The sequence below is a fragment of the Bos mutus genome, chromosome 28 (assembly GCF_027580195.1).
Source record: "Bos mutus isolate GX-2022 chromosome 28, NWIPB_WYAK_1.1, whole genome shotgun sequence".
In the NCBI taxonomy this organism is placed as follows: Eukaryota; Metazoa; Chordata; class Mammalia; order Artiodactyla; family Bovidae; genus Bos; species Bos mutus.
In genome coordinates, this window is record NC_091644.1 from 23,935,146 (window position 1) to 23,957,897 (window position 22,752).

At 38.9% G+C, this 22,752-nt stretch overlaps 1 pseudogene; it reads left to right on the forward strand.

Annotated features, from left to right (window-relative positions):
* Positions 1-848: 848 nt before the first annotated feature.
* On the forward strand, positions 849-17,949 carry LOC138986069 (AP-2 complex subunit mu pseudogene; annotated as a pseudogene).
* Positions 17,950-22,752: the final 4,803 nt, after the last annotated feature.

Sequence of the window (22,752 nt, forward strand, 5' to 3'; positions counted from 1 at the left end):
CTTCTGAATGCTGGCAGAGGACACCAGGCACCCAGAAAGGCAGGCCATTCTCTTCAAAAGGAAGTAGGACAAAATATAAAAGACAAAAAGAGAGACAGAAGAGTTAGGGATGGAGACCTGTCCTAGGGAGGCAGTTGTGAAGGAGGAGAAGTTTCCAAACATTAGAAAACCTTCTCACAGGCAGGTCTGTGGGGAATTTTGGAATCTCAGAGGGCAACATAACTGGGAGAAAACAAAAAACAAAACAAAATAAAAAAAAAAAAAAGAAGAAGACACATCTAACCACAATTGCCAGTGAAGAACCACTAGTGAGCAGGAGCTGGACAGGGAGGCATGGGCTGCATCATCAATCCTTAGGGTAAGGACTGGGTCTGAATGCCCTGAGGACAATCAGGGAGCTAACATGAGACAGCAACCCAAACTGTGGGATTGCCAGAGAGAGAGAGAAAAAAAAGAACTTTCCTGTGAAAGGCTCTAACGTGCAGCCTGGCCCGCTCACAGAATAAAGGATTGAGCAAATACCACAGGAGAGAGAGCCAGCTGCGAACAGGGCCCTCCCACCAGCCAGAGGCAGAGAGGCAGGTATGCAATAATCAGAGCTGGAAGGCAAGGAGCAATCTCAGCCCCAGAGACTGACATCTTCCACCAAACTGTGAGCAGGCTCCCAGTTGCTAACCATGTCTTCCTGGGATCCTGGATGTTTGACATCTGCCAGGAAGGTCGCAGCCTGAGATCATCTCCCCAGAGGAGACACACGGTACACCTGACATGGTGCCCTTGTGATGCAGCTGGGAAACCAAGCGGCCTGGCCTGGGGAGGTGACTAAGATGACAAGCCCACCTGGGACAATGTGCTCACCAAGCATCTGGTTGCCCGAGCTGCTTGGACCTGGGAAAGGCAAAAATGTGCTCCCAACCGAGTCTGTGCCCTTGCAGAGTACCCAAGAACCTGACCCTGAGCAGCTTAGACCTGGGAAGTGCATGAAATGCAGGGCCTACTTTGGGCAGTGCCCCTGCAGAGCATCCTGGAGCCTGCACAGTGTAGACCTGGAAAGCACATGCCACTGTGAGCTGGGGAAAACCCAGTGTGGTCCACACACTGCGAGCACTCCCCACACACACCAGTGATATTTCTTTGCAGTGTGCTTCCTTACCCACAACACAACTGAACAGGTGAGCCTCAATAAGTGACCACCTTCGCCCTCTTGTGTCAGGATGGAAATTAGACATTGAAGAGAGTTGCAAACAGAGGAAGCCAAAATAAACAAAGAAGAGGTGAAGGTGCAGTGATAGGTGTAACAGATTAAACCCCTGTAATTAACTTTGACTAAGCATTGGAGGGGCCTATAGACCTGGAAAACAAGTACAAGCTGGAACAAGGAACTATCTGAAACTGAACTGACCCCACACTGCCCACAACAGCTCCAGAGAAATAGCTAGATACATTTTTACTATTATCACTTTTTAATTTTGTTTTAAATTTAAGTTCTTTATTACTCTTTTATTTTTCATTTTTATGACTTACTATTACCTGACAAAAGACCCAATTTTTAAATGAATTTCATATATATATATTTTATAATTTTTGTGATTGTTTTTGTTTTATATTTTTAATATTATATTTTTGAGAGTCTAACCTCTACTCTAGATTTTTAATATTTGCATTTTGGTATTGTTATCAATTTTGTAACTTCATGAATCTAATCTCAATATCTTTTTTTCACTTAGGGGTGTGATTACTGGCTTGATTGCTCTCTCCCCTTTTGACTCTCCCTTTTCTCCCCCAGGTCACCTATATCTCCTTCTTCCCCCTTCTCTTCCTTATGTAACTCTGTGAATCTCTCTGGGTGTTCCAGACTGTGGAAAAAACTTAGGGAATTGGTTAGCGGCTAGATTGCTCTCTCACCATTTGACCCCTCCTTTTCTCCTCTTGGTCACCTCTATCTATCCTCCCTCTTCTCTTTTCCATGTGACTGCGTGAAACTCTCTTGGTGTCCCTTACTGTGGAGAATTGTTTTACCATTAACCTAGATGTTTTATCATATGTGCTGTATGGATGGAGAAGTCTTGAGGCCACTGTAAGAATAAAAGCCAGAGGCAGGAGGCTTAATTCCAAAACTTGAGAATATCAGAGAACTCGTGATTCCAGAAACATTCATAGACAAGAGCTCACCCAAAAGCCTCCATACCTACACTGAAATCAAGCTCCACCCAAGAATCAACAAGTTTCAGAGCGATATATACCATGCTAATTCTCCATAAAAGCAGGAACATAGCCCTGAGCTTGAAAGACAGTCTGTCCAAAGCCGTGCCAAACCCATAGACACCTAAAACTCACTACTGGACACTTCATTGCACTTCAGAGAGAAGAGATCCAGCTCCATCCACCAGAACACAGATGCAAGCTCCCCTAACCAGGAAACCTTGACAAGCCAGTAGCCCAACCCTACTCAAAGGGAACAGGCTCCAAAAAAGAGGAACCACGAACTTCAAGCCTACAGAAAGGGCACCCAAACACAGTAATCTAAATGAAATGAAATGGAAGAGAATATTCAACAGGTAAAGGAACATGATAAATCTGCATCAAACCAAATAAAAGAGGAGGAGATAAGGAGTCTACCTGAAAAAGAATTCAGAATAATGATAGTAAAGATGACACAAAATCTTGAAAGCAAAATAGAGTTACAGATAAATAAACTAGAGACAAGGATTGAGAAGATGCAAGAAATGTTTACCAAGGACCTAGAAGAAATAAAGAAGAGTCAATCAATAATGAATAATGAAATAACTGAGACCAAAAGCATTCTGGAGGGAACCAACAGTAGAATAATTCAGGAAGAAGATAGGATTAATGAGGTGGAAGATAGAATGGTGGAAATAAATTAAACAGAGAGGAAAAAAGGAAAAAAGAATTAAAAGAAACTGGACAACCTCAGAGAACTCTGCAATAATGTTAAACACCCCAACATCCAAATCACAGGAGCCCAAGAAGAAAACAAAAAGAAAGGGCATGAGAAAATACTTGATGAGATAATAGTTGAAAACTTCCCTAAAATGGGGAAAGAAATAGCCACCCAAGTCCAAGAAACCCAGAGAGTCTCAAACAGGATAAATCCAATATGAAACACCCCAAGACACATATTAATCAAACTAATAAAGATCAAACAAAAAGAGCAAATATTAAAAGCAGCATGGGAAAAGCAACAAATAACTAACAAAGGGATCCCCATAAGGATAACAGCTGATCTTTCAATAGAAAGTCTTCAGGCCAGAAGGGAATGGCAGGACATATTTAAACTAATGAAAGAGAAAAGTCTACAACCTAGATTACTATGCCCAGCAAGGATCACATTCAAATATGAAGGAGAAATGAAAAGCTTTACAGAAAAGCAAAATCTGAGAGAATTCAGCACCACCAAACCAGTTCTTCAACAAATATCAAAGGATTATTTCTAGACAAGAAACACAGAAAACGTTTATAAACTCAAACCCAAAACAACAAAGAAAATGGCAATGGGATCATGAAATTAAAAGTGAAAGCGAAGTCGCTCAATCGTGTCTGACTCTTTGCGACCCCATGAACTGTAGCATACCAGGCTCCTCTGTCCATGGGATTTTCCAGGCAATAGTACTGGAGTGGATTGCCATTTCCTTCTCCAGGGGATCTTCCCAAACCAGGGATTGAACCTGGGTCTCCCGCATTGTAGACAGACACTTTACCATCTGAGCCACCAGGGAATAGGGATCATACTTTCAATAATTACCTTAAATGTAAATGGGTTGAATGCCCAACCAAAAGAGAAGGACTGGCTGAATGGATACATAAACAAGACCCCTATATATGCTGTCTATGAGAGACCCACCTCAAACCAAGGGACACATACAGATTGAAAGTGAAGGGCTGGAGAAAGATATTTCATGCCAATGGAGACCAAAAGAAAGCAGGAGTAGCAATGCTCATATAAGATAAAATAAACTTTGAAATAAAGGCTGTGAAAAGAGACAAAGAAGGACACTACATAATGATCAAAGGATCAATCCAAGAAGAAGTTATGACAAATATAAATATATATGCACCCAACATAGGGGCACCTCAACACGTAAGGCAAATGCTAACAAGAATGAAAGGGCAAATTAACAGTAACACAATAATAGTGGGAAACTTTAATACCCCACTCACACCTATGGATAGATCAACTAAACAGAAAATTAGCAAGGAAACACAAACTTTAAATGATACAATATGCCAGTTAGACCTAATTGATATCTATAGGACATTTCACCCCAAAACAATGAAATTCACCTTCTTCTGTAGTGCACATGAAACATTTTCCAGGATAGATCACATCCTGGGCCATAAATCTTGCCTTGGTAAATTAAAAAAAAAAAAAAAAAAGAAATCTTTTCAAGCTTCTTTTCTGATCACAATGCTGTAAGATTAGATGTCAACTACAAGAAAAATAAAAGAAAGAAAGAAAAACAAATATATGGAGGCTAAACAACATGCTCCTGTATAACCAACAAATCACAGAAGAAATCAAAACATACATAGAAACAAATGAACATGAAAACACGATAACCTAAAACCTATGGAATTCAGTAAAAGCAGTGATAAAGGGAAGGTTCATATCAATACAAACTTACCACCAGAAACAAGAGAAAAATAAAATAAATAACCTAACTTTACACTTAAGCAAGTAGAAAAAAGAACCCGAGGTTAGAAGGAAAGAAATCATAAAAGTTAGATCAGAAATAATTGAAAAATAAAAAAAAGGAGACTAAAACAAAAATCATCAAAACTAAAAGCTGTTTCTTTGAGAAGATAAATAAAATAGACAAACCATTAGCCAGATTAATCAAGAAAAAAAAGGAGCAGAATCAAATCAACAAATTAGAAATGCAAATGGAGAAATCACAACAGAGAACATATAAATAACAAGGATCATAAGTGACTACTATCAACAGCTATATACCAATAAAATGAACAACTTAGGAGAAATGGGTGAATTCTGCAAAAAGTATAATGTTCCAAAACTGATCCAGGAAGACATAGAAAATCTTTACAGACCCATCTCAAGCACAAAAATCAAAACTGTAATCAAAACTCTTCCAACAAACAAAAGCCCAGGACCAGATGGCTTCACAGGTGAATGTTACCAAAAATTTAGAAAGAGCTAAAATGTATCCTATGCAAACTGTTCCAGAAAATTGCAGAGGAAGGTAAACTCTCAAACTCATTCTATGAGGTGACCATCACTCTAATAGTGTGACAATCACTCAAAACCAGAAAAAGATGCCACAGAAAAAGAAAACTGCAGGCCAATATCACTGATTAACATAGATGAAAAAATCCTCAACAAAATTATAGCAAACAGAATCCAACAACATGTTAAAATGATCATACATTATGGCCAAATGGGCTTTATCCCAGGGATGCAAGGATTCTTCAATATTCGCAAATAAATCAATGTGATACACCACATTAACAAATTGAAAGATTAAAAAACCTATGATTATCTCAATACATGTAGAGAAAGCATTTGACAAAATTCAACACCCATTTACGATAAAAATTCTCAGAAAGCAGGCATAGAAAGAACATACCTCAACATAATGAAAGCCATATATAATAAACCCACAGCAAACATTATCCTTAATGGTGAAAGATTGAAAGCATTTCCGCTAAAGTCAGGAACAGGACAAGGGTATCCACTATCACCACTACAGTTCAACATGGTTTTGGAAGTTTTAGCCACAGCAATCAGAGAAGAAAAAGAAATAAATGTAGTCCAAATTGGAAAAGAAGTAAACACACACTGTTTGCTGATGACATGATCCTCTACATAGAAAACCCTAAATACACCACCAGAAAATTACTGCATTTAATCAATGAATACAGAAATCCCTTGTATTCCTATACACTAACAATGAGAAAACATAAAGAGAAATTAAGGAAACAATCCCATTCACCACTGCAATGAAAAGAATAAAATCAGTGAGTTCAGTCGCTCAGTTGTGTCCAAGTCTTTGCGACCCCATGGACTGAAGCATGCCAGGCCTCCCTGTCCATCACCAAATACCGGAGTTCACCCAAACTCATGTTCATCGAGTTGGTAATGCCATCCAGCCATCTCATCCTCTGTCGACCCCTTCTCCTCCTGCCTCCAATCCCTCCCATCATCAGAGTCTTTTCCAGTGAGTCAACTCTTTGCATGAGGTGGCCCAAGTATTGGAGTTTTAGCTTTAGCATCAGTCCTTCCAAAGAACACCCAGGACTGATTTCCTTGAGGATGGACTGGTTGGATCTCCCTGCAGTCCAAGGAACTCTCAAGAGTCTTCTCCAACACCACAGTTCAAAAGCATCAATTTTCGGTGATCAGCTTTCTTCACAGTCCAACTCTCATATCCATACATGACCACTGGAAAAACTATAGCCTTGACTAGATGGACCTTTGTTGACAAAGTAATGTCACTGCTTTTGAATATGCTATATAGGTTGAGTAACTTTCCTTCCAAGGAGTAAGCGTCTTTTAATTTCATGGCTGCAATCACCATCTGCAGTGATTTTGGCACCCCAAAAACAATGAATTCTGTCACTGTTTCCACTGTTTCCCCATCTATTTCCCATGAAGTAAAGGGACCAGATGCCATGATCTTAGTTTTCTGAATGTTGAGCTTTAAGCCAACTGTTTCAGTCTCCTCTTTCATTTTCATCAAGAGGCTCTTTAGTTCCTCTTCACTTTTTGCCATAAGGGTGGTGTCATCTGCATATCTGAGGTTACTGATATTTCTCCTGGTAATCTTGATTCCAGCTTGTGCTTCTTCCAGCCCAGCGTTTCTCATGATGTACTCTGCATATAAGTTAAATAACCAGGGTGACAATATACAGCCTTGACGTATTCCTTTTCCTATTTGGAACCAGTCTGTTGTTCCACGTCCAGTTCTAACTGCTGCTTCCTGACCTGCATATAGGTTTCTCAAGAGGCAGGTCAGGTGGTCTGGTATTTCCATCTCTTTCAGAATTTTCCACAGTTTATTGTGATACACACAGTCAAAAGCTTTGGCATACTCAATAAAACATATAGATGTTTTTCTGGAATTCTCTTGCTTTTTTCATGGTCCAGCAGATGTTGGCAATTTGATTTCTGGTTCCTCTGCCTTTTCTAAAACCAGCTTGAAATCTGGAAGTTCATGGTTCATGTATTGCTGAAGCCTGGCTTGGAGAATGCTGAGCATTACTTTACTAGCATGTGAGATGAGTGCAATTGTGTGGTAGTTTGAACGTTCTTTGGCATTGCCTTTCTTTGAGATTGGAATGAAAACTGACCTTTTCCAGTCCTGGTGCCACTGCTGAGTTTTCCAAATTTGCTGGCATATTGAGTGCAGCACTTTCACATCATCATCTTTTAACATTTGAAATAGCTCAACTGGAATTCCATCACTTCCACTAGCTTTGTTCGTAGTGATGGTTTCTAAGGCCCACTTGACTTCCAGGATGTCTGGCTCTAAGTGAGTGTGAGTGATCACACCATCGTGATTATCTTGGTCATGAAGATCTTCTTTGTACAGTTCTTCTGTGTATTCTTGCCACCTGTTCTTAATATCTTCTGCTTCTGTTAGGTCCATACCATTTCTGTCCTTTATCAAACCCATCTTTACATGAAATATTCCCTTGGTATCTCTAATTTTCTTTAAGAGATCTCTAGTCTCTCCCATTCTGTTGTTTTCCTCTATTTCTTTGCATTGATCGCTGAAGAAGGGTTTCTTATCTCTCATTGCTATTCTTTGGAACTCTGCATTCAGATGCTTATATCTTTCCTTTTCTCCTTTGCTTTTCACCTCTCTCTTTTCACAGCTATTTGTAAGGCCTCCCCAGACAGCCATTTTGCTTTTTTGCATTTCTTTTCCATGGGAATGGTCTTGATCCCTGTCTCCTGTACAATGTCACGAACCTCATTCCATAGTTCATCAGGCACTCTATCTATCAGATCTAGGCCCTTAAATCTATTTCTCACTTCCACTGTATAATCATAAGGGATTGGATTTAGGACACCTGAAGGTCTAGTGGTTTTCCCTACTTTCTTCAATTTAAGTCTGATTTTGGCAATAAGGATTTCATGATCTGAGCCACGTCAGCTCCTGGTCTTGTTTTTTTCTGACTGTATAGAGCTTCTCTATCTTTGGCTGCAAAGAATATAATCAATCTGATTTCAGTGTTGAACATCTGGTGATGTCCATGTGATTAGCCTTCTCTTGTGTTATTGGAAGAGGGTGTTTGCTATGACCAGTGCATTCTCTTGGCAAAACTCTATTAGCTTTTGTCCTGCTTCATTCTGTATTCCAAGGACAAATTTGCCTGTTACCCCAGATGTTTCATGACTTCCTACTTTTGCATTCCAGTCCCCTATAACGAAAAGGACATCTTTTTGGGGTGATAGTTCTAAAAGGTCTTGTAGGTCTTCATAGAACTGTTCGACTTCAGCTTCTTCAGCATTACTGATTGGGGCATAGACTTGGATTACTGTCATATTGAATGGTTTGCCTTGGGAATGAACAGAGATCATTCTGTTGTTTTTGAGATTGCATCCAAGTACTGCATTTTGGACTCTTTTGTTGACCATGATGGTTACTCCATTTCTTCTAAGGGATTCCTGCCCACAATCATAGACATAATGGTCATCAGAGTTAAATTCACCCATTCCAGTCCATTTTAGTTCTCTGATTCCTAGAAAGTCGATGTTCACTCTTGCCATCTCCTGTTTGACTACTTCTAATTTAGCTTGATTCATGGACCTAACATTCCAGGTTCCTATGCAATGTTGCTCTTTACAGCATTGGACCTTGCTTTTATCACCAGTCACATCCACAACTGGGTATTGTTTTTGCTTTGGCTCCACCCCTTCATTCTTTCTGCAATTATTTCTCCACAGATCTCCATAGCATACCGAGCATCTACTGACCTGGGGAGTTCCTCTTTCAGTATCCTATCATTTTGACTTTTTACACTGTTCATGGGGTTTTCAAGGCAAGAATACTGAAGTGGTTTACCATTCCCTTCTCCAGTGGACCACATTCTGTCAGACCTCTCCACTATAACCCGCCCATCTTGGGTGGCCCCACACGGCATGGCTTAGTTTCATTGAGTTAGACAAGGCTGTGGTCCTTGTGATTAGATTGACTAGTTTTCTGTGATTATGGTTTGTGTGTCTTCCCTCTGATGCCTCTTGCAACACTTGCCGTCTTACTTGGGTTTCTCTTACCTTGGACGTGGGGTATCTCTTCAGGGCTGCTCCAGCAAAGCGCAGCCACTGCTCCTTTCTTGGACGAGGGGTATCTCCTCATAGCCACCCCTTCTGACCTTGAACGTGGAGTAAGTACTCTCGGCCCTTCTGTGCCTGCGTAGCCACCACTCTTGGACATGGGGTGCTCCTCTCAAAAGAATAAAATACTTAGAAATAAATCTACCTAAAGAAACAAAAGACCTATATACAGAAAACTATAAAACAGTGATGAAAAAAATCAAAGATGATACAAGTAGATGGAGAAATATAGCATTTTCATGGATCAGAAGAATCAATATAGTGAAAATGAGCATACTACCTGAAGCAAACTATAGATTCAATGCAATCCCTATCAAGCTACCAATGGGATTTTTCACAGAACTAGAACAATTAATTTCACAATTTGTATGGAAATACAAAAAACCTAAAAAAGCCAAAACAATCTTGAGAGAGAAGAATGAAATGGGAGGAATCTACCTGCTTGAATTCAGATCATACTACAAAGCAAGTGATCAAAACAGTATGGTACTGGCACAAAGACAGAAATGTAGATCAATGAAACAAAGTAGAAAGCCCAGAGATAAATCCACACACCAATGGACACCTTATCTTTGACAAAGGAAGCAAAAATAAACAGTGGAGAAAAGACAGTCTCTTTAACAAGTGGCACTGGGAAAACTGGTCAACCACTTGTAAAAGAATGAAACTAGAACACTTTCTAACACTATTCAAAAAAATAAACTCAAAATGGATTAAAGATCTAAATGGAAGACCAGAAACTATAAAACTCCTAGAGGAAAACATAGGCAAAACCCTCTCTGACATACATCACAGCAGGATCCTCTATGATGCACCTCCCAGAGTAATGGAAATAAAAGCAAAATAAACAAATGGGACCTAATTAAACTTAAAAGCTTTAGCACAATGAAGGAAACTATAACCAAGGTGTAAAGACAGCTTTAAGAATGGGAGAGAATAATAGCAAATGAAGCAACTGACAAAGACTTAATCTCAAAAATATACAAGCAGCTCACACAGATAAATACCAGAAAAATAAACAATGCAATCAAAAAATGGGCCAAAGAATTAAACAGATATTTCTCCAAAGAAGACATACAGACAACTAGCAAATGTATGAAAAGATGCTCAACATCACTCATTATCAGAAAAATGGAAATCAAAACCACAATAAGGAATCATCTTATGCCAGTAAGAATGGCTGCTATCAAAAAGTCTACAAAAGTAAATGCTGGAAACGGTGTGGAGAAAAAGAATAGAGAACTCTAGAACATTTCAGGCAAAGATGGGCACAATAAAGGAAAGAATAGGTATGGACCTAACAGAAGCAGAAGATATTAAGAAGAGGTGGCAAGAATACACAGAAGAACTATACAAAAAAGATCTTCATGACCCAGATATTCATGATGGTGTGATCACTCACCTAGAGTCAGACATACTGGTTTGAGAAGTCAAGTGGGCCTTAGGAAGCATCACTAGGAACAAAGCTAGTGGAGGTTATGGAATTCCAGTTGAGCTATTTCAAATGTTAAAAGATGATGATGTGAAAGTGCTGCACTCAATATGCCAGCAAATCTGGAAAACTCAGCAGTGGCCACAGGACTGTAAAAGGTCAGTTTTCATTCCAATCTCAAAGAAAGGTGAGGCCAAAGAATGCTCAAACTACCACATACTTGCACTCATCTCACACGCTAGTAAAGTACTGCTCAAGATTCTCCAAGCCAGGCTTCAGCAATATGTGAACCATGAACTTCCAGATGTTCAAGCTGGTTTTAGCAAAGGCAGAGGAACCGGAGATCAAATTGCCAACATCTGCTGGATCATTGAAAAAGCAAGAGAGATCCAGAAAAACATCTATTTCTGCTTTATTGCCTAAGCCAAAGCCTTTGACTGTGTGGATCACAATAAGCTGTTGAAAATTCTGAAAGAGATGGGAATACCAGACCACCTGACCTGCCTCTTGAGAAACCTATATGCAGGTCAGGAAGCAGCAGTTAGAACTGGACATGGAACAACAGACTGGTTCCAAATAGGAAAAGGAATATGTCAAGGCTGTATATTGTCACCCTGCTCATTTAACTTATATGCAGAGTACATCATGAGAAACGCTGGGCTGGAAGAAGCACAAGCTGGAATCAAGATTACCAGAAGAAATATCAGTAACCTCAGATATGCAGATGACACCACCCTTATGGCAGAAAGTGAAGAGGAACTAAGGAGAGTGAAACAGTTGGCTTAAAGCTCAACATTCAGAAAACTAAGATCATGGCATCTGGTCCCTTCACTTCATGGGAAATAGAGGGGGAAACAATGGAAACAGTGTCAAACTTTATTTTTTTGAGTTCCAAAATCACTGCAGATGGTGATTGCAGTCATGAAATTAAAAGATGCTTACTCACTGGAAGAAAAGTTATGACCTACCTCAATAGCATATTCAAAAGCAGAGACATTACTTTGCCAACAAAGGTCTGTCTAGTCAAGGCTATGGTTTTTCCAGTGGTCATGTATGGATGTGAGAGTTGGACGCCGAAGTTGAGAAAGAAAGTTGAGTGCCAAAGAATTGTTGCTTTTGAACTGTGGTGTTGGAGAAGACTCTTGAGAGTCTCTTGGACTGCAAGGAGGTCCAACTAGTCTATCTTAAAGGAGATCAGTCCTGGGTGTTCATTGGAAGGACTGATACTGAAGCTGAAACTCCAGTACTTTGGCCACCTCATGTGAAGAGTTGACTCATTGGAAAAGACCCTGATGCTGGGAGAGATTGGGGGCAGGAGGAGAAGGGGACGACAGAGGATGAGATGGCTGGATGGCATCACCAACTCAATGGACATGAGTTTGGGTGAACTCCAGGAGTTGGTGATGTACAGGGAGGCCTGGCGTGCTGCGATTCATGAGGTCGCAAAGAGTCAGACACGACTGAGCGACTGAACTGAACTGAACTGATAACAATTATATGCTTTCCAATAGCTTGTGATTTTGGAATATTGTAGAAGCAATATTGTTTCTTTACTTCCACTGCAAGTAAGATTAAAAATGTCCCTATTCAATAATTCAGTTGAATTATTGAATGCAATACTTTTACCTGTTGTTTTAGCTATCATTAAATTTCCCACATATTCTAAACTTGAGTTTCTGAAAGATAAAGGAATTCACCTTGCTGATACTTCTTCAATGACTGTTGGCCTTAAAAGGGTCAAAAGCAGTCAAACCTCTGTCATGGTCCAAAGGTAGAGTTCCCCAAATGATAATTTAGACACTGCCTGGAGAGACCCAACAACTAGACTTAGGGGAGAAAAAAGAACAAGATTAGAAATTCAAAACCTATTGGCTTGATAAAAAGAGAAAGTTCTGACTTGGACCTAATAAAAAACCAAAAAATACTAATGAAGAATCTAAAATTCCCTCTACTCAAAACTGTATACACATTTAACCATTAGTTTTCTAATAAAATAATAGTCTTTATAAATCAATATTGATGGGAAAACATTTACAACGCTGAAAAATAGTGCCTATTTCCCTTGCCCCCTTGTCCTAAGTTCAACGCAGGGAAGACTATTTGTACTGCTCCTGGACATTTTAAACTGTCTAATGGACATTTTAAGGTTTGATAAATGGAATTTGGATAATTCCCTCCATCCAATGGACATCCTGCATATTTTCACAGTGGACAGAAGCCTTTCCTTACAGATAAGCTTTATTGCCTCTTGTGACTAAAATCCTTTCAGAAAAAAGAAATTATTTCTATCTGAAAAACTTTATTCAAATTTCATTGTGGTAAAGAAAACCATTTTACTGGTCAGGCATTTCAACAGATCTGTACTGTTTAGCTGGTTTTCAAGCTTTCACTGTGCTTACCACATTCAACCCTCTGATTCAATTAAACACACTAACTGCATGAAGACTCAACTGGCAAACTTGTTGCAGTGTGCCAAATACTTTAGCCAAAACCATAGGTATTTCTGAATCTCAGACCCCCTTTTGCAATTTATAAACTCTCAATCTTTGATGTAGTCACAGGTGCCCAATGCTTTTGCAATGTTGTGTCTCCTAAAAATAACAATTTTTGGTGGAACAATCTTTTCACTGTGAGCCTTTGGACACATAATACCTTAAATGTCATATCTTGTCAACTGGAGATCTTGTATATTTTACAAGAAACCTCTAGAAGAACTCTCTTCAATATTGTTGGAAGGATCCCTATCAGGTACTACTAACTAATCATTGTGCTGCCAAACTCCAAGGAATAGATTCTTGGATTCACATGACACTTTTAAAGAAGGTTTTAAACACTGAGTGGACCTGAATATTATCTGGTGACATAAAAGTAAAGACTTGCCAGAACTGAAGCAGATAACTTCTGATAAGACAGCTTTCCCAAGATACCCAGAACAGATCTGCTGGACCTCTTGTCAGACTTTTGATGATGGCATATTACTTCAGATGATCTCCAGTGACTAGCATCTTGGTAACATATTGACATAAAAAGTGCCTGAGGTTTTTTCTTCCTCCCTCTCTTTGTTGCTCAAATGTGACCTTAGTAGGTGTCCAATCGTTGCACTTACCTTCAAACATGAGACAGTACAATCAAGAAGGATTATTCCTGATATTAAGAAACAAAAGGCCTCTGAAACTAGAAAACCTGACTGCTTATTGGTGATAATTTTGGAGAAAGATCTTGATCACAAAGAGGAAATATAGAACATAAATAAACAGAAACCAAAACTTAATAGAGATGGGAAACCAGAATAGGGAGCTCTCATGTGCTTTAATGATTACAGAGCTCAACAAAAAGAAAAAAATACCCGTCTTTCCTGGTAAGGATTCAGTCAGTGCAAAGCCTTGGACTCTTCAATATAACTCCCAACTTCTTTTTATTCTCAATTAAAGAGTTCTCTTTCCCTTTCCTATGGGGACTTGCATGAGGCTTGCCATGGTTGTAGACACTTAGTTACAATTCTCTACTGTTATGAAGACTCTTGAGAGTCCCTTGGACTGCAAGGAGATCCAATCGGTCCATCTTAAAGGAAATCAGCCCTGAATAATCATTGGAAGGACTGATGTTGAAGCTGAAACTCCAATACTTTGGCCACATGATGCAAAGAACTGACTCAATTGAAAATACCCTGATGCTGGCAAAGGCTGAAGGCAGGAGGAGAAGGGGACAGGATGACAGAGGATGAAATGATTGTATAGCATCACCGACTCAATGGACATGAGTTTGAGTAGGCTCTGAGAGTTGGTGATGGACAGGGAGGCCTGGCGTGCTGCAGTCCATGGGGTCCCTAAGAGTCGGACACAACTGAGTGACTGAACTGACTGACTGATCTCAAAGATCTTCCCAGGTGGCACTAGTGGTAAATAACTCACCTGCCAATGCAGGAGACAAGCGACATGTGTTGGATCCCTGGGTTGTGAAGATCCCCTGGAGGAGTGCATGGGAACCCACTCCAGAATCCAATGGACAGAGGAGCCTGGAGGGCTTCAGTTCATGGGGTTGCAAAGAGTCAGACACAACTGCAGTGATAGCATGCACTGATCTCAAGAAGCCTAATCTTTTCTGAGGAAATATCTAACAGTCTATTTGTTTCAAGTCAACAATGAAGTTCATGTTTCTTACTTTGCTGTAAGTGATAAAGACCTTTGTCTCTGATCTGTGAGCTTTATGTCTTCTGCCAGCCCCCAGGAAACTGGCAGGCTAAATTGTTAACATGTAAGTAAGACAAACTCACCAAACTTTTTATCTCTTGACACTATTCACATTAGGTTCTCTTAGGAGTCCATGGAAAGGGTGCAATTAATTGCAGTAAGAGAGCTAGAGTTCATAGAACTAATCTGATTAGAGGCTGTGGGTGACCAACACAAGCTATCTGTTGTTAAATTAAAGCAACCCAGTTAATCACATACGTCACTCATTGGAAGAAATAGATGGCATTTTATGTGTTCAGCTTATAAATTTAAAAAAAAAAATTAAGAAAGACTAGGACAGACAGAGACTGAGTTTCATCTGAAGGCTTTCCTTAAGTATTTTAGTTTGTTGGAATGCATTTAAATTTTGAAGATAAATGGCATTTTATTTCTCTCAACTTTTTGATTATTCCCTGAAAAATGTGTCATTATGTGTTTTTTTTTTTTTCATTATGTGTTTTAAATTTTGGTTTCTGCTGGTTGTTTAAATGAAAATATTTACAAATAAAGTTTGCAACTTCTTTGCATTTTTGTAAGATATAATGTAAATTTAATAAAGTATTAGGACTAAGATTTACTAGTTTTGACAATTGGAGGCACCCATTTAACCACTACCTAAATAAAGATAAAGAATCATGTTGTATTATGTAGTAACCAACCATGAGCTACACGTAGCTACTTAGTCTTCAATTCAAATTAATTATAGTTAAATCAAATTGACAATTCATTTTCTTAATCACACTAACCACATTTCAACTTAATAGCTGTATGTCAACATTCAAGATATTGGACATATTGAACAGAACATATTTGGAACACTGCAGAAAATAATAACAATGTCCTCTCTATTTTTTAAACATTTAAAACATCTTTTAGCTATGCCATGTGGTTAGCAAGATCTTAGTTCCCGGACTAGGAATCAAATTCACACCCCCTGTTGAGGAAGGATGATGTCCTAAATACTGGACCACCAGTATTAGAAAGTGCCTTCTTTTATTTATAATAATCTTGAAATTCATTCACATTATTGTGTGCATTTGTAGTCTTTTCCCTTTTATTGCTGTATAGTATTCCATTTAATAGTTTTAGTACAATTTATTTAATGATTCTTCTATTCATTAATGTTATTGTTTACATTTTCAAGTATTATGAATAGGCTTCCAGAACATCTTGCACAGTTCTTGTTGTGGATATATGTTTGTTTCATATGTCCTGAAAAATACCCTGGGGTAGAACTGCTTAATCATGGGTTAGGCAAAAGTTTATCTTCATAAGAAACTGCCACGTGAAAAAAAAATGTATAATAATATTATTTAGTAATGACCTACTAGATCAGACTGACTAGAATTGGGGGCAAGACTGACAAAACAAAATATTGGCAAGGGCGTATAGTAGGTGGAAATCTCATATATTTCAGGTTTGAGGGTGAAATGGTACAGTTTATTTCTATAACGATATATTTTTGTGGTCTTAATATCCATTTACTCTTGACTGAAGATGTTGAGCATATTTTTATGTATTTAGTGGGCACTCTTACATCTTCTTTTATGAAGTGTCTGTAGAATTCTTTTGCACACTTTGGCTACCCACAGAACTCGGAGACAGGTGCACTGAAACCTTCATCACCCAGCAGGGGATCAAAAGCCAGCATCAGACAAAAGAAGAGCAGTCTCAGATCACCAGCCAGGTGACCGGGAAGATTGGCTGGCGGCGGAAGGGCATCAAGTATCGCCGGAATGAGCTCTTCCTGGATGTGCTGGAGAGTGTGAACCTCCTCATGTCCCCGCAAGGGCAGGTCCTGAGCGCCCATGTGTCAGGCCGGGTAGTGATGAAGAGCTATCTGAGTGGCATGCCTGAGTGCAAGTTTGGAATGAATGACAAGATCGTCATTGAGAAGCAAGGCAAAGGCACAGCTGATGAAACAAGCAAGAGCGGGAAGCAATCAATTGCTATTGATGACTGCACCTTCCACCAGTGTGTGCGACTCAGCAAGTTTGATTCTGAACGCAGCATCAGCTTTATCCCACCAGATGGAGAATTTGAACTCATGAGGTATTGCACCACCAAGGACATCATCCTTCCTTTTCGCGTGATCCCACTAGTTCGGGAAGTGGGACGCACCAAGCTGGAGGTCAAGGTGGTCATTAAGTCCAACTTCAAACCCTCACTACTGGCTCAGAAGATTGAGGTGCGGATCCCAATCCCACTGAACACTAGTGGGGTGCAGGTAATCTGCATGAGGGGGAAGGCCAAGTATAAGGCCAGTGAGAACGCCATCGTGTGGAAGATCAAGCGCATGGCAGGCATGAAGGAATCGCAAATCAGCGCTGAAATTGAGCTGCTGCCCACCAACGACAAGAAGAAATGGGCTCGACCCCCCATTTCAATGAACTTTGAGGTGCCATTCGCACCTTCTGGTCTCAAGGTGCGCTACTTGAAGGTGTTTGAACCGAAGCTGAACTACAGCGACCACGATGTCATCAAATGGGTGCGCTACATTGGCCGCAGCGGCATTTATGAGACCCGCTGCTAGCTGCCTGGTGGCCGCTAGCCCACCTCCCCACCCGCCCTCTTCCACAGGTCTGGGTGCCCTTGGCCACCACACATCAGTGTCTCCTCCCTCCTGCTTTGCTGCCTGCCCTTTGCTCTAGCCCCCGAGTCTAGGTCTGGACCAACCACATTGCAAGTGGGACTGGTGGAGCAGTCCCTGGGCTCCCTGAACGGGGTGGTTTCAGAGGCGCCTGCTCCACCATCCATCTGCCTGTCCTAGCCCACTGCCAGGCTCTTGAGTTCTGTGACCAAAGCCAAGTGGGCTCCTTCTCCTCCCCTCTCCTATGGCCACATCTCTGGAGTGGGAGGGTTGGCTGCCCCTCACCTCGGAGTTCCCCCAAAGGCCAGTAACGGATCCCCAGCCCTCGATTCCTACTCTGCTTTGGGATAGTGTGAGCTTCATTTTGTACACGTGTGACTTCGTCCAGTTATAAACCTAATAAACTCTGTAGAACGGGAAAAAAAAAAAAAAAAAAGAATTCTTTTGCACACTCAGGACAATCAGTTATTTACCTTTTAATTATTAATTTGTATGAGTACTTTATATATTCTAAATAGGCTTTCTTCAGATATTTCATACATTTTTTTCCAGGATTTGGATTTTAATTCACATAAATGATTTTGACTAATTTTCAAGTTAGCTATAGGAAAGTGTGGAGCCCAAACTTAGAAAGTCATTTTTTGTTTTTTGCTTTAAAAAAAAAAAAAAAAAGTCAAAATGCATTAGAAGGAATACTAACCCAACAAAAGAGGTATCAAAAGAGGTATCGGAGCCAAGAAAAGTCAACTGGGGCTCCTTTGTATCAGAAGCTTAAAAACCATAGAGGAGAACATGAAGGCAAAATCACTTCAAAGACTGTATTTATTAAAAGTTTTGATTTCTTAAATGTTTCTTTAATGTTTCTAAAATTTTCTTAGAAACAAAACCATACTTCATACAATGGAAAGGTAAGATTCAATAGCCATTGTAATTTTTGCATTAAAAATTAACTTTTCATTTTTCATATTTAAAATTATGTAATGAGCACCATATTTAAGATGCCTGGATTTTAGCATATAAAACAGAGCTAATAGGTAATTGGATATGTACTCCTAGTACAATTATGCTTTTTAAAAGCTTTATGTCTTTGGTTCCAATGATTTATGTATAGAACATTTAATTAACAAAGTTACCAATGTATTTTTAAATAAAAGTTTTTGGTTTATTTTCTGAGTACCCTGTAAAGGCAGGATTTCAAATTTACAAACAGTATTGAGTGACAGTCGCTTAGTCGTGTCCGACTCTTTGCAACCTCATGGACTGTCCATGGAATTCTCTAGGCCAGAATACTGGAGTGAGTAGCCTCTCCCTTCTCCAGGGGATCTTCACAACCCAGGGATGGAACCCAGGTCTCCCACATTGCAGGCAGATTCTTTACCAGCTGAGCCACAAAGGAAGCCCAAGAATACTGGAGTGGATAGCCTATCCCTTCTCCAGCGGATCATCCCGACCCAGGAATCGAACCTGGGTCTCCTCCACTGCAGGTGGATTCTTTACCAACTGAGCTATCAGGGAAACCCGGATTGCTTGCTTAAAAAAAAAAATAAATAAAAGAAGAAGAAGAAGAAAACATCAGTCTCACTAAAGCAGAAATGTCAAATACGATCTACCTTTGGGACTGAATTTTACTCTGTTGCAATGAGGCCCTCTGATGCATATTTTGATTTCAGTTTTGAAACTATGAAGAGGAAAGTTACATTTACAAAAAAATGCTAGACTTCTGGTTTGGGGTTATACAATAGATCTCAGGAATATCAAGAGCTTTATAACTATTCTCTCTGGAAATTTCAAAGCCTAATTGCATCAGGAATGAGTTTCCTTTCTCTAGAGGTATTCAAGCAGAAACTGCAATGCCACAACTCCTGAACCTTTTGGAAGACACCAATCAGTAAGGAAGCCAGTTAACTTAGATGCCCTCTTAGGTCACTTGAAAACTTTAGTGTCTATAATTCTATCAATTTTCCCCTATTTCAACATCTCAACAACATTTTATCAGAGTTACAGGTGGTCTAACATGATTTCTTTGTCTATGTTATTTTTGGAACAAGATGGGGATTTATTATATATACATCCACATTAAAATGAAGAGGAGACATGAGTAATTAGTTAGTTTCTCTATTTACTGTGAATTATCTAACTGTCTGAGGCTAAAATACTTCTTTGAAAGTGACTGCATGTTTTTCAAGAGTATAGTTTTCAAGTTAAATTAAGCAACTAACTGAGTTGAGAGCAATTAAACATTTAAAGAAAGCCTTTAGATCCTTATACTTTTTCACAGCACTTGTACCCCTAATATGCTCAGTTAATGAATTAATTACAAGACCTTTGAGTTTTGAAATTTCCAAAGATTTCTAAGTTTTCTCAGGAACTATTTCTCAGAAAGAAAAGGCTTCTGAGAAGGCAAATGGGGAGGTCTGACTGAGTTGAAGCTCAGGATAAAAGCATCCAAAAGAAACAGAAAAGGAGAGACAAGTTTAACTGGTTTTTAATAGGGTTGCTGAGGTAGATTTAAGCTTGAAATCTTATGAAGCCTTCTGTTTTCCCAGTTACCAGTTAGTACAAGATATTTTATAGGTAACTCATCTACAACCATGCACACCTTTTAAATTAATAAAGTACATTCATTTTTTAGAATAGCAAAGTAAGAGAAACTGCAAAGACAAACAACTAGTTTCTACATAAAATTATTTTTAAAACTGTTTTTGTGCATAAATTCAAGAAAATTATCTGGGAATATATTGTTAATATGTGCATAACATATCACTGAACTAGGCAGGTTTTTTTTATTCTTGTTTCATTATATTTTAGAAAAAAAAAATGTCAATCTTGCTAATCCTGTTTTAATGGCTACATAAAATGCTTACTGTCTTTATATTTTTGAGATGTACATTATTTTTCATTGTGTTTACAGCACTTCCTATACATATTGTCTCTCTTCATAAAGATGGTAAACAGCAAAAAGTCATGAACTATGCCTTCCAACTCCTATTTATTTCTCCCAAATTTCCACAATATTGTTTTTATGCCAATTCCAAATATCTGGTTTACTAATACAACAATAATTCTATTTTCTTCTTCCAAGAATTACCTTCATTTAATACAAAGTATACCTCTAAATATGCATATGAATATTATATATATATATTTGATTTATCAATGGTAGGTAAATAGTGTGATTTTCCCTTATAGCCAAAGAAAAATACAGAAAAGTTAATCCCTTATTAAAGTGAAAACCTCTCCAAAGCAAGAGTCATTTGCATTCACCTCTTCACAGAGCTAACCATAGTATGCTCAACTATTATTTACTAAATTTAATAAGTCATTCTGCATAACTCTACACTAATCAAGTGACGTTAAGAAACATGCAATAAACTCTAGTGTTTTTTGTTTTAATGTCAAAAATGCGTGGTTCATAAACCTTTCAAATTTAACCATTCATGGTATTTCCTTGATTCTTTAATTCTATAAGTATCAGATATCAGTTTTCAATAACATCCTGGTAAACAAGGGGGAACATGGATGTGTTATGAAATGGGATCTCCAGTATCTGTTTTTGAAACCATGCATGAATTTAACAGCCCTTCTTGATTTTTCATGTTGCTCATCAAAAGCTATCATGGTTAGATGTTATTTTATATATATATATATATATAGTTTTGACTAATTACTTCTAAATATCCAAGGATTTTGAAACTTCTTTTAATTTTGTGGGTTTTATAATGCTGCTGTTGTTCAGTCGCTAAGTCATGTCTGACTATTTGCCACCCCACGGACTGAAACATGCCAGGCTTCACTGCTCTTTACTACCTCCCAGAGTTTCTTCAAATTCATGTCCATTGAATCAGTGACGGTATCCAACCATCTCTTCCTCCGCCGCCCTGCCTTTCTTCTGTTGCTCTCAGTCTTTCCCAGCATTAGGGTCTTTTCCATTGAGTAGATTCTTTGCATCAGGAGGCCAACGTATTGGAGCTCCAGCTTCAGCATCAGTTCTTCCAATGAAAATTCAGGGTTGATTTCCTTTAGGATTGACTAGTTTGATCGCTTTGCTTTCCAAGGGACTCTCAAGAGTCTTCTCCAACACTGCAGTTCAAAACATCAATTCTTCGGTGCTCGATCTTCTTCATGGTCCAACTCTCACGTCCATATATGTCTACTGGAAAACCCATAGCTTTGACTATATGGATATTTGTCAGCAAAGTGATATCTCCACTTTTTAATATGCTGTCTAGCTTGGTCATAGCTTTTCTTCCAAGGGGCAAGCATCTTTTATTTTCATGGCTGTCACCATCTGCAGTGATTTTGGGGCCCAAGAAAATAAAATCTGCCACTGTTTCAATTTTATCCTCATTTATTTGCCATGAAGTGATGGGACCAGATGCCATGATCTTAGTTTTTTTGAATGTTGAGTTTTAAGCCAGCTTTTTCACTCTCTTCTTTCACCTTCATTAAGAAGCTCTTTAATTCCTCTTCACTTTCTGCTATTAGGGTGGTTTCATCTATGTATCTGAGGTTGTCAATATTTCTCCCTGCAATCTTGATTCCAGCTTGTGATTCATCCAGCCCAGTATTTTGCATGATATACTCTGTATAGAAGCTAAATAAGCAGGGTAACAATATACAGCCTTGATATACTCCTTTCCCAGTTTGGAACCAGTCCATCATTTCCTGTCTGGTTCTAACTGTTGCTTCTTGACCTGCACACAGGTTTCTCAGGAAGCGAGTAAGGTGGTCAGGTAATCCCATCTCTGTAAGAATTTTCCACAGTTTATTGTGATCCATACAGTCAAAGGCTTTAGCATAGTCAATGAAACAAAAGTAGATGCTTTTCTGGAATTCCCTTGCTTTCTCTATGATCCAATGGACATTGGCAGTATGAAATCTGGTTCCTCTACCTTTTCTAAGTCCCGCTTGCATATCTGGAAGTTCTCAGTTCATGTACTGTTGAAGCTAGCTTGAAAGATTTTGAGCATTACCTAATGACCTAATGAGCATGAAATGAGTGCAATTATATGGTAGTTTGAACATTCTTTGGCATTGCCCTTCTTTGGTATTGTAATGAAAACTATAAAGTATGTGCTAATTAAAAAAATAATTTGTACCCTCTATTTCATTTAGTTAATTTGTTATAAAACTAAAATATAATGTTTCTCTAATTTTGCAATAGAAGAGTCTCTCCATTAAC